Source organism: Leptonotus elevatus, chromosome 1 (genome assembly GCF_054856555.1).
Source record: "Leptonotus elevatus isolate MCC_2025b chromosome 1, RoL_Lele_1.0, whole genome shotgun sequence".
Lineage (NCBI taxonomy): Eukaryota > Metazoa > Chordata > Actinopteri > Syngnathiformes > Syngnathidae > Leptonotus > Leptonotus elevatus.
The window spans coordinates 55226538-55241741 of NC_141239.1; the positions used below are offsets into that span (position 1 = coordinate 55226538).

A 15204-nucleotide genomic window follows, 5' to 3' on the forward strand; every position below is an offset into this window, starting at 1 on the left:
CGCATTACTGCAGATGCTGCACCGATCCGTCTGTCGATCTCCCGCTCTAACCTACCCTCACTCGTGAACAAGACCCCTAGATACTTGAACTCCTCCACTTGGGGCAGGACCTCATCCCCGACCCGCAGAGGGCACTCCACCCTTTTCCGACTGAGGACCATGGTCTCGGATTTGGAGGTGCTGATCCTCATCCCAACCGCTTCACACTCGGCTGCAAACCGCTCTAGCGAGAGCTGGAGATCACGGCTTGAAGAAGCCAACAGCACCACATCATCTGCAAAAAGCAGAGATGCAATGTTGAGGCCACCAAACCGGACACCCTCGACACTCCGGCTGCGCCTAGAAATTCTGTCCATAAAAATTACGAACAGAATCGGTGACAAAGGGCAACCTTGGCGGAGTCCGACCCTCACAGGAAACGAATTCGACTTACTGCCGGCAATGCGGACCAAACTCTGACATCGGTCGTACAAGGACCGAATAGCCCGTATCAGGGGGGCCGGTACCCCATACTCCCGAAGCACCCCCCACAGGACTCCCCGAGGGACACGGTCAAACGCCTTCTCCAAGTCCACAAAGCACATGTGGACTGGTTGGGCGAACTCCCACGCACCCTCAAGGATCCTGCTGAGGGTGTAGAGCTGGTCCACTGTTCCACGGCCGGGACGAAAACCACACTGCTCCTCCTGAATCCGAGATTCAACTTCCCGACGGATCCTCCTCTGCAGCTCCCCCGAATAGACCTTACCTGGGAGGCTGAGGAGTGTGATCCCTCTAAAGTTGGAACACACCCTCCGGTCCCCCTTCTTAAAAAGAGGAACCACCACCCCGGTCTGCCAATCCAGAGGCACTGTCCCTGATGTCCACGCGATGTTGTAGAGACGTGTCAACCACGACAGCCCCACTACATCCAGAGCCTTTAGGAACTCCGGGCGAACCTCATCCACCCCCGAGGCCCTGCCACCGAGAAGCTTTCCAACCACTTCAGTGACTTCGACCCCAGAGATAGGGGGGCCCACCTCAGAGTCCCCAGACCCTGCTTCCTCAAAGGAAGGCGTGTTGGTGGAATTGAGGAGGTCTTCGAAGTATTCTCCCCACCGATTCACGACGTCCCAAGTCGAGGTCAACAGCATCCCATCTCCACTATACACAGTGTTAATGGCGCACTGTTTTCCTCTCCCGAGACGCCGGATGGTGGACCAGAATTTCCTCGAAGCCGTCCGGAAGTCGTTCTCCATGGCCTCACCGAACTCCTCCCATGTCCGAGTTTTTGCCTCAGCGACCACCGAAGCCGCATTCCGCTTGGCCAGCCGGTACCTGTCAGCAGCCTCCGGAGTCCCACAGGCCAAAAAGGCCCAATAGGACTCCTTCTTCAGCTTGACGGCATCCCTTACCGCTGGTGTCCACCAGCGGGTTCGAGGATTGCCGCCCCGACAGGCACCAACCACCTTACGGCCACAGCTCCGATCGGCCGCTTCAACAATGGAAGCACGGAACATGGTCCATTCGGACTCAACGTCCCCCGCCTCCCCCGGGACAAGCTCTGCCGGAGGTGGGCGTTGAAACTCTTTCTGACAGGGGATTCTGCCAGACGTTCCCAGTAGACCCTCACAATACGTTTGGGCCTGCCTGGTCGGACCAGCATCTTACCCCGCCATCGGAGCCAACACACCACCAGGTGGTGATCAGTTGAAAGCTCCGCCCCTCTCTTAACCCGAGTGTCCAACACATACGGCCGCAAATCCGATGACACGACTACAAAGTCGATCATCGAACTGCGGCCTAGGGTGTCCTGGTGCCAAGTGCACATATGGACACCCTTGTGCTTGAACATGGTGTTCGTTATGGTCAGTCCGTGACGAGCACAGAAGTCCAACAACAAAACACCGCTCGGGTTTCGATCGGGGGGGCCGTTCCTCCCAATCACGCCCCTCCAGGTCTCACTGTCATTACCCACGTGAGTGTTGAAGTCCCCCAGCAGAACGAGGGAGTCCCCGGGGGGAGCGCTCTCCAGCACACCCTCCAAGGACTCCAGAAAGGGTGGGTACTCTGCGCTGTTGTTCGGTGCATAAGCACAAACAACAGTCAGGACCCGTCCCCCCACCCGTAGGCGGAGGGAGGCTACCCTCTCGTTCACCGGGGTAAACCCCAACGCACAGGCGCCCAGCCGGGGGGCAATGAGTATGCCCACACCTGCTCTGCGCCTCTCACCGTGGGCAACTCCAGAGTGGAAGAGGGTCCAGCCCCTCTCGAGAGGAGTGGTACCAGAACCCAAGCCGTGTGTGGAGGTGAGTCCGACTATATCTAGTCGGAACTTCTCAGCCTCGCACATCAGCTCGGGCTCCTTCCCTGTCAGAGAGGTGACATTCCATGTCCCCAGAACTAGCTTCAGTAGCCGAGGGTCGGACCGCCAAGGCCCCCGCCTTTGGCTGCCACCCAACTCACTGCGCACCCGACCCCTTTGGCCCATTCCACCGGTGGTGAGCCCATGGGAAGGGGGACCCACGTTGCCTTTTCGGGCTGTGCCCGGCCGGGCCCCATGGGTGTAGGCCCGGCCACCAGACGCTTACCTTCGAGCCCCACCTCCAGGCCTAGCTCCAGAGGGGGGCCCCGGTGACCCGCGTCCGGGCAAGGGAAACGAAGATCCAAAGTTTGTATTCATCATTGGGGTCCTTTGAGCCATGCTTTGTCTGGTCCCTCACCTAGGACCTGTTTGCCATGGGTGGCCCTACCAGGGGCATGAAGCCCCGGACAACATAGCTCCCAGGTTCATTGGGACACGCAAACCCCTCCACCACGATAAGGTGATGACTCACGGAGGGGAAGGAAAAAAATTAATAAAACAAAACAAAACAAAACAAAATCCACTCCACTCCACTCCACTTCACTTCACTTCACTTCACTTCACTCTACTCTACTCTACTCTACTCTACTCTACTCTACTCTACTCTACTCTACTCTACTCTACTCTACTCTACTCTACTCGGCATTTAGCCCCGTCTCCACCCACAAATCCACCTGGCTCTACTCTACTGTACTCGCTTTTCCTGGTACCTGGTTAAAAAAAAAGTAGCCCAGTTCCAAAACGTGACGTAATTATTTTGGAGGCCAATAATTGGTTCGAGACATGTCGTCATAAATATGCAGCTGCGCAAACCACCACCCTGGGAAAACGGCCACCATTAACGACGAATAGACGACAACGAAAGAGAGGACAAGAATGGCTTCCAAACAGATTAATGCTTGGACTTTTGAGGAGGTGCAAACCTTTTTAACATTATTGAATGCAGTCTTCTGGCTGCTGCAATATTCATTCAATGTCTTCTTTCTGAGATAAACAGCCACAAACCAAGCACCAGGTACAAAAAACATCCACGCTCTCCATTGTTTTCTCCTGTATGTGCAGTGCACGCTAGCTGCGGTTGTTTTAGCATGATGTCACTGGTGAGGTGAGGAAGGGGCTCCCGGGGGGTGGCTGTGGCAATGGAGACGCACTCCTTTTTGGTGTAGAGCCAAGTAGAGCAGAGCAGAGTAGGGTAGATACCGTCGGTGGAAACAAGGCTTTAAGCCTTATCCTAGCATTGTACTTCAGGAACCTAAACAAGCGCTTGACCTTGACGGGCGTCTCCTGGCTGACATTACACACAATACGGCACCCCTTAAATTGAAACTGTATGGCAATCACGTTGAGACGCGGCGTTTCCTTGTCATGCCCTCAAAAGTCCGCACCTGCCGTTCTGGGGTTGCCTTGGCTAAAATTGGCTAAAAACACACGTCATAAATTGGGAGAACTCCGTGATTGAGAACTGGAGACTGTTTTGGCACTCCCATTATTTAAGGACTGCAGGGAGTACCGGTCCTCCCCGGATTGAACCTAATCCGTAAATAATACATTTAGAAAATGTAACCCCAGAGTACCACGACCTAAAGAAAGTTTTCAATAAGGATTGGGCTAAATCTTTGCCTCCTCATCGTCCATATGACTGCGCCATCGAACTCGTGCCTGATGCCCAGTTACCAAACTTGCAACTGTATCAAGTATCACAACCCAAACAAGAAGCGCTACGAAAATACATTTCCGAGTCACTAGCAGCCCGTCTCATTTGTCCATCTTTGTCGCCAGGAGGCGTGTTTTTTTTTCTTTATTGATAAAAAAGAACAAGACTCTGCGTTCTCCCTGCGTAGATTATCGGGGACTCAATGGCATAACAGTTAAAGATAAATACCCGTTTCCTCTCGTGGATTATGCATTTGCTCCTTTGCAATCGGCCACAGTCTTTATCAAATTTAATCTTCGCAGTGCTTATCACTTGGTCAGGTTAAGGGAGGAGGATGAGTGGAAGACTGCATTCAAGACCCCTTTGGGGCATTTTGAATACCTCTTCATGCCGTTTGGTCTCACCAATGCCCCTGCCGTTTTCCAGGGTTATTATAGTTTTGGAATGTTCATTTTATTTAGTTTTTATTTAGTTTTTGAGTTGTTATTAAATTTTGTTAGTTTGAATTAGTTTTCAGTGTGGTTCTGTTAGTTTTTGTTAGTTTTAGCTACTTAAAAAAATACTTAGTTTTATTTTAGTTTTAGTTAGTTTCAGTAAGTGTATTGTGTGCAATATTTAATAGACACTGTGATAAAATGAGTTAATGCAGCCATTCCAAATCATCTTACATGTCATGTCATGTCAAATAACTAGATTCAAGTATAAATAAATACAGATAACTAAATATCTATTTTAAATTCTGTAAATTACGTTATATCATTCATGGTCTGTTTCTCCAAAGGGGTTACCTTTGTGACCAACTTTGCAACTGGATCTCTGAGTTCAAAGGGGCTCCTGTGTATACTTCCTGATATGAAGTCGGAAAAGTCCAACTTCTGTCTTTCCTCAAATGCAGAATACCTTCGCTCGTGGCAGCCAATCATCTTCTGTACAGGGCTGTACTCAACTGGAACGGTTGCGTCCGGTACAAACTAAAGATTTCTGATGATTCTTAAATCTTTGTCATCAATTCCAAAATCTTTTAGCATTTAGCATTAAGCTTGAGTAGCTCTTTTTGCCTAAACTTATCGAAAGCTTTTTTGTAATTAATAAAGCTTATTCATAGGACTTGCTGGACTTGTACGGCTCTTTTGCAAAGCATTCTAAGGCCAGAGATTATATTTCTTGTACCTCTGTCATTTATGAACAAATGAATTGGTAGTCTGGAATTTCTGGTAGAATCTTTTGTCAGATCCTGAAGAATATGGCTCATTAGGCTAATTGTTTAATGGTTGCTGCAGTCCAGGAACGGGCCCAGAAATGGACCGGTCATTCGGGAAACTCCCAAAATTCCAGATGATCACCATGCAGCTGGATCTGACCGCAGAACGATGGAAAATTACACATTTAACATTTTGATTGTAATGTGTGTGGTCTGCGCTCGTAATCTCAACACAAATCCACACGCATAAAGATTCTGTTCCCCACCTGTCTAGAATCCAGTCATCCCAAGCAGAGCTCTTGCATGATCATGCGTGAGCTCACAAACACGGAGACGACCAGACACTTCAGGGCATGTGCCAATGGTTGCAGAGAGTACTGGTGACGGGAGCGTTGTAAAATGGCTGTGTTGTCAAAAAATTTATTTATTTGGAAAATACTTTCTGACTTCTGGGGACCCCACATTCTCTTGGACATATTTTTTATTTTATTAACATTTTTATTATTTATTTTTTTCATACCGCCGCTTTCCCTGTTCATCACTCAGGGCGGGCACTTTGACTGGGTACATTAGTTCACATCACTGTCCAAGGAGTCAAATGTCTCATGAGTAGTCATTTCCCACTCACATTAACATTCTTGGTCGTGCATATTGAAAACATTTCATATTTAAGATTGTCGGCGCCGACTTGTTTCGGAACCTTTTAGGGACAAATCCTATCACACACCTCAGACCAAAAGATAATCTTAAAGGACATTCTTATATGAGATGATAGTCAGGTGTTTGATGTACTTAGTCGGGAAGGGGCAAAACAGCTCAATTGCTTCAATGTGTGTGCCAGTCATATTTTCTTAGTTTTTAAGCTTTCTGCAATTATGATAATGATCTTGCCATCCAGTATAATAACAGTCGTAGTTGTCTGTTTTTGTAAATGAATACCTTATTTTGAGAATCCCCTTCACTCCTCACTTGACTTTCCTGTACTCGGGTCAACATACCTGCACTTCAAGATGACATTGAAGCTGAAATTAGGATGAATTTGATGATTTTGGCAATAAGGGCAAGGTGACGGCACATTGGCACAATTGCTGTAATGATGTACAGTGGTCCCTCACTACTTCGCGGTTCACTTAACTCGGATTCACTATATCACAGATTTGTGTTTGGGTCCAAAATTCCTTTATTACGGGATTTATCTTGGGTTGTACATCACTATATATCGCTGATTTTTCAGAGATTATTTATAACCCCCCCTGCCCACCACTCTCAGATTTACTGTATTCTTTATTCATGCTGTTATTTTTCTTAATATATTTACAAAGTTAACAAGTGTTTAGAATGGTGGGAACTGTGTAGTTTATTCATTAAGGCTCAGTAGAACTGTAATAAAAAAAAATCTTTTTCTTTTTCTTTTTTTTTAATGTCCTCTACCTCGCGGAAATTCCCCTATCACGGGTGGGCGAATACTGTAGTAGTAAAAACATTTTGTTTGTGTTTTTGCAGTTCCCTGAACATGTGTCATTATATACCTAGTCACATGGTAATGCCAGAATGCCTCATCTAGGAGTCTGTGCATCCCCAGTGGTCCGTTGTGTAATTGGAAGGAGTCCAAGAAAATGAAATATCTTTTGAAAAACATTGTTTTGTCATATTTAGAGTTTGTGTTTATGTGGTTTTGATCAGCTTTAAGCCCCGTTACACACATTAAAATTGCTTTTCAGTGTCCACAATAAAGTTTGCTGCCAGCCCCAAAAAACAAAAAAAACAAAAAAACAAAACAAACAAAGACCAAAGCAAAGTACAAGAAATATTGGAAAACAGCAGCGAATAAGTGAAGACATGAGTGCCAAGCCACAAGAATTTGGGGGTCAACTGTAGTCGAGGAAACATGTTTAAAATTACTTAAGGGGCCACTCAGAGTGTGGCCGAATGCAGTTGCCCATCCCTGATCCATATCACTCGGCTAACCAATCACAGCTCACCTATTTTTTGAGTTTGGTCATGTGACCTTACCTGAGCCCTGAGGAACTGTGATGTCATTTTCAGTCAACAGCAAGTGGTAAAATGGCCATTCCCTGAGATAGATAAAATCAGGTGGATTTTACTGCTTAATTCATATTCCATAAATGCAGTATTAATCATAATACCATGTTTAGACTACTGGGGCTGCATAAAACATATTATTGTAAAAAAAAATAAAAAAAATAGGGTTGACTTCCCTTTTAATTGTAAAGATATAAATATAGATATATAAAGATATATGCTCCTCTAGCAGTAATGACCATTGTGTATTACAACACAGAAACATGCACCCATATGCAGTAGAAAAAGTTCCCGTTTATTGTTCATGACAGGGCTGATAAAACATCCAAAAAGATGTCAACGCACAAATTTCTATCACTAGACCTCACCTCAGTGTATCTCTACAGAGGAATTTCTTCTTCTGTACTTTTTTTAGGGCTGCAACTAACAATTATTGTAATCATCGATTAGTTAATCGTACCTATACTAATTGTTGTTAAAACTGCTTATAGTCCATTACATTGACCTACATTCTGATCTCTACTTGTATTTTTATCGCCAAGTCTTTTTTGTTTGCACCATCTATTGTGTCACCTGACTGTTTTTCACCAATCCACTGTAAGGAGTGATGCTTACATTTCACAGATAAAATGGAGCCAGGCAGTCACATGACTGCCCAGAGTGTCCGAGCCGCCCCAGACAGAAGCAAATTTTAAAATACAGTACAAGCCAAAAGTTTGGACACACTTTCTTATTCAATTATTTGCTCTATTCTCATGGCTGGTTACTTTGTAGATTCTCACTGAATGCATCAAAACTATATGAACTGATGTGGAGTTATGTACTGAACAAAAAAAGGTGAAATAACTGAAAACATGTTTTATATTAAAGATTCTTTAAATAGCCATCCTTTGCTCTGGTTACTTTTTTGCATACTCATGGCATTCTTACCTCTGGGAACTCCTTTGAGACTGTCGGTAAACTCTTTCAGGTGACTACCTTTTGAAGCTCATCGAGAAAATGCCAAGAATGTGCAAAAAAAGTATTTAGGAAAAGGGTGGCTATTTATTTATGTATGTATTTTATTATTTTCACCTTTTTTTGTCAAGTATATAACTCCAAATGTCTTCGATAGTTGTCGTCATAGTTTTGATGCCTTCTGTGAGAATCTACAATGTACATAGTCATGAATATAAAGCATAGTATTGAATGAAAAGGTGTGTCCAGACGTTTGGCCTGTACTGTAAATAAATAAATTAAATCATTCAAACCTTTAGAACACCTGGTACAAGTTTCTAAATCAAACCGCCTGCTCCCCAATTCGACGCCCCTGCACACAAGTCCAAGATTTCAAATGAAAAAACAAAACAACTGACTAAGCAAGCTTTTTGGACAGATTTAAAAAAAGACACAATACACTACTGTCTAAAATATTAAAATGTGTGTGTGTGTGTGTGTGTGTGTGTGTGTGTGTGTGTGTGCGTGCGTGTGTGTGTGTGTGTGTGTGTGCGTTTACCTGCCATTAGGTATTATTAGAAAGCACTTTCTTAACTTCCACTGCAAATGAGACTCAACTTTATTTATCAATGAAACTGAATGAAACCAATCATCCACAGGCCAAGCCTGTCTCAAAGACAACAAATACTGAATGACTGGTAATTATTGCTAAAGCCATATAAAACTGAAATTATAGTCCTTGACCCCATTTCCTCAGAGGCAAGTCTCTAATAATATAACTGCACTAGATGGCTTTGCAATAACACCCAGCAGTCCTGTAATACAAAGACCCATCATTTAATTCCTACACAAAACAAGTGTCAAGTACAGCATCTCATCACTTTTGAAACAGAAAATAGTCATAATTTCCTGCCGCATCTGATGTTGAAAAATTAGTTCCTGCTTTTGTGAGCTTGAATTCTGGATTATTGCAGCTATTTGCTAATAGGTTTCCCAGGTAAGTCTTTAAAGACCGACCTGCTGGTCCAAAACACCTCTATACATAAATTCTAACCAGAACCAGGAGAAGCAATCATATTTCTCCAGTAAATTGATTCCTATAAAATTTAGAGTTTTATTTAAAATCTTCTCCCTTACATACAGTATAAGGCAATACATGGCCAAGCGCCATCTTACTTTAAGCGCTTGTGGTAGAGGATCAATATAGTAGAACACATCACCCCCCATGAATTTACATTAACATGGTTCCCAAAAATTTAAAACCGGTAAAGCTTTGCCCCAGCGAAACCATTTTCCTGACAGACAGACATCCTCTCTCTATTCAAGAGTCAGTAAACGTAAAGCTTCCTTTAATGGTTGAAGCTTGTTTTCATGCAGGCTTGTCCTGGCTCATTTCTTACTTCTGCTGCCATAGGCCAAGATTCTCTTGATGCACCAAACTTGCTTTAGCCAACATCAACATTAACAAATTCTCTTAAAGAAGGACATGAATGAAGATTAGCCTGCTTCTCCAAATCTGTTAATTGTTCATCCATAATATTTTTCCAGTTCACATTTCAATTAAAGCTAAAGTTAAAGATAAAGTACCACTGATTGTCACACCCACCTAAGTGGGGCGAAATTCATTCTCTGCATTTGACCCATTCCCTGAGGGAGCGGTATTGTGTTGACTTTATGGATACCTGTTTTTTTTTTTGTGGTCCTCAGAGGTTTAATAAATTAACAAGCCTATTTTGACAGTATCTGTATTCTAACCTGGAGGGGGAAACATCTATTTACAGTAGTAACGAAGTACTGTATTTTTTCTTTGTTATTCCCCACTCCCATTCTTGCACACTGACATATAGCCTATGAGATACAGAGCGTAGGAAGCCCATCATTGTTTGGTTCAGTGTCAAGGTCGAGTGAATGGCTTGCGGTATGGTAGGTTAGGTACCAGATTTTATAGACCTCAGATGAAAACATTGATCAATCGGAGGTTTGGGCTTCTTTTCTTCATCTCAGTTAGTGAAGATATGACTTATCGTTTTTCATGGACAGCTGCTTTTATGGAACCAAGGCCGTCTGATAGGCAGCTAGCGTGTGTTCCGTTGACTTTAATCGTCTGTCTTTGCAATAAAAGACCTGGTGAAATACACAATTGTAAAAGATCCGAGGCTCGATCTCGGCTCGGTGCATCCTGAAGACATCACAGCATTTCAATAAAAACTGCCAGGAATCTTACATCTGGTGTACATTCATAAATTACACGTGTTAAAATTTGATTAAAACGAGCAAAGAGCAATTCATTCATGTCTCATAAGCTTGCTTTTTGCTTTATGTGGTGTCATAGTGCCACCCTCTGGAAATGCATAGCAGTGGTTTTCTTTTAGGTTTAGTAGTTTTATAAATCTGTTATAAATTTACTTCTGGCGCCCTCTACTGCCATTGAATTGACACTGGAGCTAAACTCCATCCAGCAGAAGTGGTTCCTTAACTTTACACCAATTTAAAATGAATACTACTGTACTTAGCTCTCCCCAACCCTGAAAATGGGACAACATAAACTTGCAAAGCGTTTTTAAAAAACAAAAACAAAATAAATCTTTTTGATATATACATTTACTTCCATTACAATTTGACAGATATTTCTTATTTTCAGAAATATTGTCATGAACATTACCTCATGACAGTTATTGCACTATATTGTGTAATAGGTTAACAAAATTTTTGCATATTGCTCAAATGCACATCATAACAATAATTCTATAAACATTATCATGATAAATTATTGCTTCAATATTGATCATTGTTTATTGCATATACCATGTAAGGGCAGACACAGTAGCAGCCCTAATCAAGGGCAAATGAGATGTTAACATGCCATCGTCAATCGCGCCTTTTTGGGAACCTTTTATGTGATATCACTTTAAGGAAGAGTGTGTAGAATTTTTCATTTTTCAATGTTCATTCATTACAAAACAAAAAATAATATTAATTTCAAATATGAAAAAAAAAAAGTTCTGTCACATTAACTTACTTATTTTTTTGTGCAAATTTTTTAATTATATTATAGATAGGTCGCGCTGATCCTTACAGGAGGCTGACATCTTTCGCTGCCGTCTTTCTGCTACAAACAACCGAAGGAGAACTTCGTGAATGTAGTATTTGATTGATGGTTTGTGAAGTGTGGTCTTTTCTGAGGAACTGTAGTGCATGCGCTTCAAAATGCATGTGCTTGATTGGAACTTATGCATTCTATTAGTTCACCACATAGATGGCGCTAAATTCTACACACTGTTTCTTAACAGAAAATCTGGTATTGAAAAATACAGAGTAAAAGTACTCAACTCAACTTTATTTACAGAGCAATTTAAAGGCAACTATCGCTCCATATACAAAGTGCTGTACACAAAATAAAAATCTGACATATAAAGACAGTTAAAAATATATATTACTGTAATAACAAAGACATTAAATACTGTAGTACACAAAAACACTTTAACAATGCCTACTCTCATGCTGAGTAGAAAGCCAAACAATAAAAATGCTTTAACACATTAGAACCACTGGTGCAATGTATTTATAAATTGCTTATCTGTAATACCATTTTGTATTTTTTTTTGTGTGATGCGAATGTAGGGCTGTACAATATTCAGAATTGAGTTGAGAATGACCTTTAAATTCCAATTCAATTCTTGAATTTGAATTGAGGTGGCAAACAGGAAGCAAAATTGAAATTGTAATTCCTCGAAATTTAAAGAAATTATTCATGCAAAATGAAAGAATATTTAACAATAAAACTTTACAGTATATAAACCTATTTATCATCATATCATGAATTTAATAGCACCCCACTGACAATGAGGCACAGCTATTGGGGGGACGGGTGGGGAATACGAATGCATGATCTGGGGGGTGCAAGGCGATCTCCAATTACCCATGTCACATGCCGACTACATCAAACACAAGGATAAACCTTTACGGAAACACTAGCACACGCACGCACCCCCCCCCCCTCCCACACACACACAGTATGTATGTATGTATCAAAAATTTGACCTACCATAGGAGGTTATGGTTCGACACCACTGATTGGAACTTATGCATTAAAGTAAATCACCAATGGAGTGGACACAATATTAAATCTTGCCTTTGGTACCACATTGTTCGGGCCTGCTTTGTCATAAGGTATTATTGGCTACAAAATTGCAGTGCTTGTCTGCCTGCAGTCAGAAAGCCAATAACACTGAGGATGTTGTGGTCTGTAGGAATGATGAAGAAAAAAAGTATTATATCTTATGTAATAATATGTAATAATTGTTTCACAAATTCACAATATAAGTTTCAGTTTGACCTAAAAATCAAAAGTGCTATTTTTCTGAATGACACAGAATAATAACCTTACACAAAATTAAATCAATGTTTCAGCATTAATTCCAAATTGAATCATAAAATATATTACGTGACATATTTGTTAACATTATTTTCTATTTTAAACGAACACTGGATAACTTGATGTGTAAAATATAAATAAATCTAAATATACACAAAAACAGCACGATAGAATTCTATAATCTGTGACCAAAAAACAAAATCCAAAACATTTATGATATTGTTTATGGGGAAAAGGAGCAGCATTGCTTACTCTCTTGGGACTTGAGGACCAGATGTTGGCCAACCCTGCTTTGGACTAAAATATGGAATACACGCACGCACGCACGCACGCGCACGCGCACACACCCCCACACACCCACACACACACACACGCAAAAATAGAAGCAGGGGGAATTGAAGGCGCCTCTCTGTGCTGTAAAACTTTATTTATTACAAACTGGGGCCCAGTTGTCATGGTAGCGACTATACCAGGCTTACTGTGTGTGTGTATGTGTGTGTGTGTTGTCATGTTTTCAATTACAGGGAAAACATGAAATACAATGTCTCTCTCTCTCTCTCTCTTTTTTTTTTTTTTTTTTTTTTTAGAGAGAGGGTAAGATAACAAAACAAAAAAGATCCTTGCAATGCACGGAGGGTTCCACCACGAGTCTGAGGCTGTATACAAATCAGAAAGAGGGAGGCCGTGGACTAGTGAGCGTCATGGTGTCTTGATCTGGGTTTTGTTTGGTTGCATTTTAAATATCATGTTTTCCTTGTGTCTCCCTTTGTCAATATCTTGTCAAGTTTTTATCATGTGCACCTTTTCTTGTCATCCTGGTTCCTTTGTCATCTAATTAGCTCCCTCAGCCACGTGTGTCTTGTCCAGGTGTCTATCGTTGTCTTGTTAGTATGTGTATTTAGGCCCTGTCCAGACGGAAGCAAAGCCAGCTTCGTTCCCCAAACAAATCTCGTACACACAGAAGCATTTCAAGACTTGTGTGTGTCCAAAAGAAGACACTGAGGACGTTTAACGGCTGTAATGTATATGCCAAGTCTGGAGTGGCGCTGTAGTGCAGCCACAGGGAGTTAACGGAAAGCGTAGAAGAAGAATCAGCAAAGAAGACGGACACTTTAAAAAATTTTTTATTTTTTTTTGCAATCTACAGAACAAATATGGCTTTGCATATATCGAAACAACATGAAAAAGACGAATACAGGAGATGTGGCAATGGCGCGTTTTGAAATATTTCCACTCTGGAGCACGGTTTCAAAAGTGATCGGTTTCAAGCTCCGAAACCGCACCATCATGTGGACGAATGGCCTGAACGGTAAGAAACTTGAGAGGATACATTGAAACTGGCTTTCATGTGGAAGGTGCCTTAGTTTCCTGCTTTCTTTCAGTCCTTGTTGGTTCTATGTTGACATCATGTTCATGTCTCGTTGCCGTTTGTGTCTCATCCCAGTTATCTTGCCCAGTTTTCATAGTGTTTTTTTGTACTTGACCCTTGTTGTTTTGGACTTTGCTTATTTAGTATTTTTATACCTTGTTGCCTTTTCGTAACATTAAACCACTTTTTTGATTGCATTGTTTCACCAGCTTCCAGATCCGGACTGACAAATTGTTGATAGCCAACCAGCCTGTGGTGGGGGAAAAACATCAGAAAACAGGAGTCATGACGGGAACTTCCAAGCTGGTTGGTTGGCTTCAGCAGATACCAGGAACAACATCCAACATCTCGATGCAGAAGACCGCTGAGAAAAGCTAAGATCTTGTACAGAACCAGAATGTGCAGGCAGGAGAGAACCAGCCTCTCTGTTCACCCCGCTGCATGTGAAGAGTGAAAAAAAATATAATACAAATAAAATTAATAATAATAAATTACATTTTTAGCTATTTAGTCCATTCTTTAAATTGTTTTTTCCCCAATCCAATTATATGAATGCTTTCATCATTAAAATTAATAAAATACCTGAATTTGTGTATTTCCTGTTCAAATACATGGGTGAGAAGGGAACAGAGATATTAATTGCACTTTGAGTGCCTTCAGCGTCTACACACACACAATTGCCTCTCGACGCCGGCAGTTGGCGAGAGCCCTCACACGAGTTATTGTTTGTTTTCTATTGCCAATATGTGTTTAATCACACATGCATTGCACATGTTGACGTTCAACAGTCTGTCTAACATATTTAAAGAATGGTGTGCGTCAAACATTTAGTCTTTTTGTCGGCTAGAAAAACAACTCAAAGTGCAGGGTGGAGCCCAGAAAGTACCATGCTGCTGCTGGCAGGTGGCAGTGCTGTGACAATATTTATGAATTGTTCTACACTAAAAGACCCATTTCTTGACTCAAAGTTGGGTCAAATAGACCGAAGTAGAGGATTGGCTAATTTTTGACCCATAGTTGGGTTATTTTTTTTACTCAACTGTTTATCTTTAACTTTATGGGTCAATTTGACCCATATTTCTGGGTTATCTTATACAAAATTACTCCATTTTTTCACCGAAGCAAAGGATCTGACCAATATTTATGAATTATTTTACAATAAAACATCAATTTCTTCACTCAAAGTTGGGTCAAATAGACCGATGATGTCTATCGGACCTTTTTATTTATTTATCCATAATTGGGTTAGTTTTGACCCAACTGTTTTTACAGTGTATACATT

The 15204-nt window shown here is 42.0% G+C and overlaps 1 long non-coding RNA gene across 1 annotated transcript; it reads left to right on the plus strand.

Moving 5' to 3' along the window:
* Positions 1-13630: 13630 nt before the first annotated feature.
* LOC147184692 (uncharacterized) lies at positions 13631-14509 on the plus strand. The gene is made up of 2 exons (XR_015094317.1): positions 13631-13862; positions 14132-14509. It is a non-coding gene; the product is annotated as an uncharacterized LOC147184692 (long non-coding RNA).
* Positions 14510-15204: the final 695 nt, after the last annotated feature.